Below are 6,590 nucleotides of genomic sequence, written 5' to 3'. Positions count from 1 at the left end.
ATGCTTTAGAAATGTTGGGGTGCATTTTCTTCTTTATTCCTTGTAAATATTACACATTTCTGTGTTTTTTCAGAAAAAAATTAGATTTTCATTTTCACAGACTTACTCCAATAAATATAGCAAAATACCTCTGGGGTCAAAGTGCGAACTATAACCCTAGATAAATTCCTTGAGGGGTCTAGTTTCAAAAATGCGGTCACTTTTGGGGAGTTTCCACAGTTTTGGCACCACTAGACCTCTTCAAACCCAACAAAGTGCCTAAAATATAATCTAAAAATAATCAGGCCCCAAAATCCTGTAGGTGCTCCTTTGCTTCTGAGGCCGGTGTTTCGGTCCATTAGGGCACTAGGACCACATGTGGGATATTCCTAAAAACTGCAAAACCTGGGCAATAAATATTGAGTTGTATTTCTCTGGTAAAACCTTATGTGTTACATAATTTTTTTTTATTACAAATGAATTTCGGCAAAAAAAAAGAGAAATTTGTAAATTTCCCTTCTACTTTGCTTTATTTCCTGTGAAATGCCTAAAGGGTTAAGAAACTTTCTGAATGCAGTTTTGAATACTTTGAGGGGTGCAGTTTTTAAAATGGGGTTATTTATTGGGGGATTCTAATATATAAAACCCTCAAAACCACTTTAGAACTAAACTGGTCGCTGTAAAAATAGCCGTTTGAATTTTTCTTGAAAATGTGAGAAATTGCTGCTCAAGTTCTAAGCCTTGTAGCGTCCTAGAAAAATAAAAGGATGTTCAAAAAATTATGCAAATATAAAGTACACATATGGGAAATGTTAACTAGTGACTATTTTGTGTGATATTACTATCTGTTTTACAAGCTGATACATTTAAATTTAGAAAAATGCTAATTTTTGCAAACTTTCTCTTAATTTTGGTGTTTTTCACGAATAAATATTGAATTTATCGACCAAATTTTTCCACTATCATAAAGTAGTGACACTATCATGTCACGAGAAAACAATCTCAGAATCGCTTGGATAGGTAAAAGCATTCCGGAGTTATTACCACATAAAGTGAAACGTCAGATTTGAAAAAATCGGCTGTGCCACAAGGCCAAACCAGGCTGAATCCTAAAGGGATTAATAGCACTATTTCTATTTTTGCAGATGACACCAAGCTATGTAATGTTGTTCAGTCTATAGAAGATGTTAGTAAATTGCAAGCTGATTTGGACGCACTGAGTGTTTGGGCGTCCACTTGACAAATTACTTTTAATGTAGATAAATGTAAAGTTATGCACCTGGGTACGAACAATCTGCATGCATCATATGTCCTAGGGGGAGCTACACTGGGGGAGTCACTTGTTGAGACGGATCTGGGTGTACTTGTAGATCATAAATTAAATAACAGCATGCAATGTCAATCAGCTTCTTCAAAGGCCAGCAAGATATTGTCGTATATTAAGAGGCATGGACTCGCGGGACAGGGATATAATATTACCACTTTACAAAGCATTAGTGCGGCCTCATCTAGAATATACAGTTCAGTTTTGGGCTCCAGTTAATAGAAAGGATGCCCTGGAGTTGGAAAAAATACAAAGAAGAGCAACAAAACTAATAAGGGGCATGGAGAATCTAAGCTATGAGGAAAAAAATATATAGTTAAACCTATTTATCCTTGAAAAGAGACTACTAAGGGGGGACATGATTAACTTATATAAATATATTAATGGCACATACAAAAAATATGGTGAAATCCTGTTCCTTGTAAAACCCCCTCAAAAAACAAGGGGGCACTCCCTCCGTCTGGAAAAAAAAAGGTTCAAGCTGCAGAGGAGACAAGCCTTCTTTACTGTGAGAACTGTGAATCTATGGAATAGCCTACCGCAGGAGCTGGTCACAGCAGGGACAGTAGATGGCTTTAACCCTTTCACGCGCAGCCCTTTTTCAGATTTTCATTTTAGTTTTTCCCTCCCCACCTTCCAAAGGCCATAACGCCTTTATTTTTCCGTCTATATAGTACTATGAGGACTTGATTTTTGCGGGACAAGTTGTAGTTTTTCGTAGCACCATTTATTTTGCAGTATAATGTACTAGGAAACGGGAAAAAAAATATTTGTGGGGTAGAAAATGAAAAAACAGTGATTCCGCCATGGTTTTTTGCGCGCCATTTTTACGGAATTCACTGTACAATTAAAACAACATATTCATTTTATTCTATGGGTCAATACAATTACGCCGATACCAAATATGTGTAGGTTTTTCTATATTTTACTACTTTTACAAGTAAAAACCTGAGTGTAAAAAAGAAAATTTATTTTGTTTCGCCAAATTCCGAGAGCCGTAACGTCTTTATTTTTCAGTCGATTAAGTGGTATAAGGGCTTATTTTTTGCGGGATAAGTTGTAGTTTTTAATAATACCATTTTGGTGTAAATGTGACGGTTTGATCACTTTTTATTTCATTTTTTGTGGGAGATTAGGTGAACAAAAAATAGAGATTCTGGCGTTTACAATTTTGTTTTTGTTTACGGCGTTCACCGTTCGGGTTAAATAATGATATATTGTGATAGTTCAGACTTTTACGGACGCGGCGATACCAATTATGTTTATTTATTTATTTTTTTACTATGCTCTAGGGGGAAAATGGGAAAAGGGGGGTTTTTTGAACTTTTAATATTTTATTTTTTTTTACACAAAAAAAACAACTTTATTTAACTAATTTTTACATTTTTTATTAGTCCCCCTAGGGGACTTCAACCAGCGATCGTTAGATCGCTTGCACGATATACTGCAATACTAATGTAATGCAGTATATCGTGATTCTGACAGTCTCCTATGAAGCCCTGCCGGAGGCAGAGCTTCTTAGGAGTACCAAGATGGCGGACCTGGGGGACTTCGTCAGACCCCCAGGCAGCCGTGTGAACCAACGGCTCCCCCCGATCTCGCCGCAGGGGGGCCGTTGAGACGTTACAGGGGGTCGCCCCCCTGTTTTTAGTAATTTAAATGCCGCAATCTCTATTGAACACGGCATTTAACGGGTTAAACAAGCGGGATCGCGCTAAAGCGCGATCCCGCTCGTAACCCGGAAGTGTCGGCTGTAACACACAGCCGACAGATTCGCTCTATGGAGCGGACTCAGCCCGTGAGCCCGCTCCATATTCCCCCACCCGGCGTGCGCCGTATATATACGGCGGATGTCGGGAAGGGGTTAAAAAAGGCTTAGATAATTTCCTAGAACAAAAAAATATAAGCTCTTATGTCAATGTGTAGAAATTTTTCCCATCCCTTGGTTGAACTTGATGGACATGTGTCTTTTTTCAACCGTACTAACTATGTAACTATGTAATAACTGTAAATTTAAAAAAACCTACATTTATAAAACAAAGACAAGAAATTATAATGAAGGAGATTTTTGAATCCAGGTTCACCATATGACTGGTGCACCAGTCTCTCCCCAGTGCAGTGTGCACCAGATTGACTATCATTGAATCTGCCATAATATAAAAACATTACTCAGACCGGCCATTGTTATTTTAAGGCTATGTTCACACGCTTAACAAAAAATGGCGATTTTAAGCAACTTTAGTTTTTTGCTGCGTTTTTTATGGACGTTTTTGGAGCTGTTTTTCTATTGAGTCAATGAAAAATGGCTCCAAAAATGGCTCAAGAAGTGGCATGTACTTCTTTTTTACGGTGTGCTTTTTTTACGCTCCGTTTATGAAAACGGCCGCGTAAGAAATTCCCCCGAGGGCACGGAACGCCGTTTTTCCCATTGAAATCAATGGACAGATGTTTGGAGGCATTCAGCCCCGCATTTTTAGCCATTTTTCGGGGTGTTTACGGCCCAAAAATGGCTGAAAATAGCCCGTGTGAACATACCCTAACACTTTTCTAAAAAGAAAAGTGGTGAAAAGCAATTAAAAAAATTTTGTTTAGCACGGAATTAATCTGAAGTCTCACCCACTTTTTCAACACATTTGAATGTGTGAGAAAAAGTGGCACAGGCACTTTATAAATATGGCTTTCGACTTGAACATTGGCCTCGTTCACCAAAACTGTCTAACAGTAAAACTGTCTTTGCAACCAATCAGAGCTCAGATTTTATTTTTCAAGAGCACTTTAAGAACTAAAACTTTATAACTTGCATGATTGCATTCATAAATCTGCCCCCTGTTTTTCCCTCTGTGTTATCAATGTATATTGAAAGCAAACAAACACAAAAACGTAGCAGCACTCTGCGACTAACTTTTGTTTTTTGTATTGTATATTTAGGGGTGGTGACTGCCTCCATCTTGGTTGTGCAGTCCCCACATATGTCCAAGGCTGTTTTTAATAAGAGCAGAATAAAGCTGTTTCCTACCTATCCTGAGTTCAGTTTGTAGGCCTAGGCCCAAGAGAGAGAGTTGAGTCTGTTTGGTGTAGGGAGTCGGGACCCATTTGTAAGAGGTCGCCCTGTTTTAGCAGGGATGTCTTATATAATGTTATCAAAATGTGCTCTAAGAACCTCACATTTATAAGTATAGTAAATATAGCAGTGTTTCCATTTAAAATAATTTATATATTCATGTTTTGGCATGTTTACTAGCGCCCGCTGTGTTTGTTTGCTATTGCATTGCATTTACATCAGTTTAGCTCCTGCCAATTTATTTCATTTGGTGCTGACTTACTTTGTTCTTATGTACAGTATTTTGAAACTTTCCATATTATGCCCCATAATATTTTCACAATATTGTAGGCCATTTCCAATGTATTCATACAATAACTAAGACGACTATTAAATTACATGAAAATTATTATACATACAATTATGATTTACATAATCAAAAAGCATGGCCTTTTGCATAAGATCAGCAGCAAAAAAATATTTAATTTATTATTTGTTAATTACATTTTTCATTACATACTTAAAAACCACCATGTGCCACAGCAATATTTTCCAATCTTCAGAAGATCTTTTATGTAATTAATCTTTATTTGCCTAGTATCAGATGTGACTCAGTGGGAAATAACCTATTAGCTGTGTCATAATTAAACTTACCACCTTTCAGTGAGCAAAATAAGTGGGAAGCGATTCTCTCTTGTCAGACTGGCACTGTAACAGTGCATTAAGTCATAGCAAAATCCTGCAATCACTAAAATTGTTCTGCATAAAAAATATTCAATACATTGTAGATGTTGGACATGTTTAAAGAGGACCTGACATGTCTATTAGTAAATACTTGTATTCCCTATGAAATAACAATTCTAGAACATCTTTTCCTAGAACTCTGCATTGTACTGTTACTCTGTTACTCATCCAAGAAATTTATGAATAAATGGACTTCTAGGTGTTATTATTTCCCTTGTCAAAGGGGTGTGTGTGTCTACACAATGTACTGTGTCAGCACTAATTTGACATTGTCATTCTGTGGAGGGACACCCCCAACTGCTAACACCCAGTTGTCAATTTATTCATACATTTCTAGGAGGAATAGCTGAGTAAAGGTACAATGTTCTAAGAAAAGATGCTCCAGAATTGGTATTTCACGTGGAATGCGATTATTTACTAAAACAGACATGTCAGGAGAGGTGACAGGTCCTCTTTAACACCTTCCCGCTCCTGGACGTACTATTAGGTCAAGGCAGCTGTATCGTTCGCGCTCCATGACCTAATAGTACGTCTCGGGGGTAACGGCCGTTTCGGCCGTCCTCCCGACACATACAGGAGCTGTGACAGCTGCTGTCTCGTACAGCAGCTGTCACAGCTCCTACAGCGGGGACCGATCGCTGTGTCCCCGCTGATTAACCCCTTAAAAGCCGCGTTCTATAGAGATCGCGGCTTTTTAGGGGTTAAGCTGCCATCGCCGGCCTGCTACACGACAGCGGCCGGCGATGGTGACTATGGCAACCGGACACCAAACAATGGCATCCGGCTATGCCATAGACGGAAGCCTAGTGGGTCCTGACCACGTCAGGACCCACTATGCTTGCTGTCAGTGAGTAGCTGACAGTTCTAATACACTGCACTACGCATGTGCAGTGTATTCGAATTGCGATCAGGGCCTCCTGCCCTCAAGTCCCCTAATGGGACAAAGTAATAAAGTAAAAAAAAAGTTCAAAAAAGATGTGTAAAAATAAGAAAATAAAAGTTTTACAAATATTAAAAGTAAAAATCCCCCTTTTTACCTTGTCAGTCATTTATTATTAATAAAAATATATAAACAAACAAATAAACTATACATAATTGGTATCGCCGCGTCCGTAACGGCCTGAACTACAAAATTATTTTGTTATTTATCCCGTACGGTGAACGCCGTAAAAGAAAATAATAATAAACCGTACCACAATCACAATTGTTTGGTCACTTCACCTCCCAAAAATGGAATAAAAAGAGATCAAAAAGTCGCATGTACCGAAAAATGGTACTGATCCAAACTACAGTTCGTTACGCAAAAAATAAGTCCTCACACGGCTTTATTGATTGAAAAATAAAAAAGTTCTGGCGCTTAGAATAAGGTAACACAAAAAGTGAATGATTTTTTACAAAACGTATTTTATTGTGCAAACGCCATAAGACATAAAGAAAAACTATAAACATATGGTATCGCCGTAATCGTATCGCCCCGCAGAATAAAGTCAATATGTCATTTAT

Source organism: Rhinoderma darwinii, chromosome 3 (genome assembly GCF_050947455.1).
Source record: "Rhinoderma darwinii isolate aRhiDar2 chromosome 3, aRhiDar2.hap1, whole genome shotgun sequence".
NCBI lineage: Eukaryota > Metazoa > Chordata > Amphibia > Anura > Rhinodermatidae > Rhinoderma > Rhinoderma darwinii.
The sequence above is the reverse complement of the archived record's forward strand: the minus strand, read 5'-3'. Positions refer to the sequence as shown.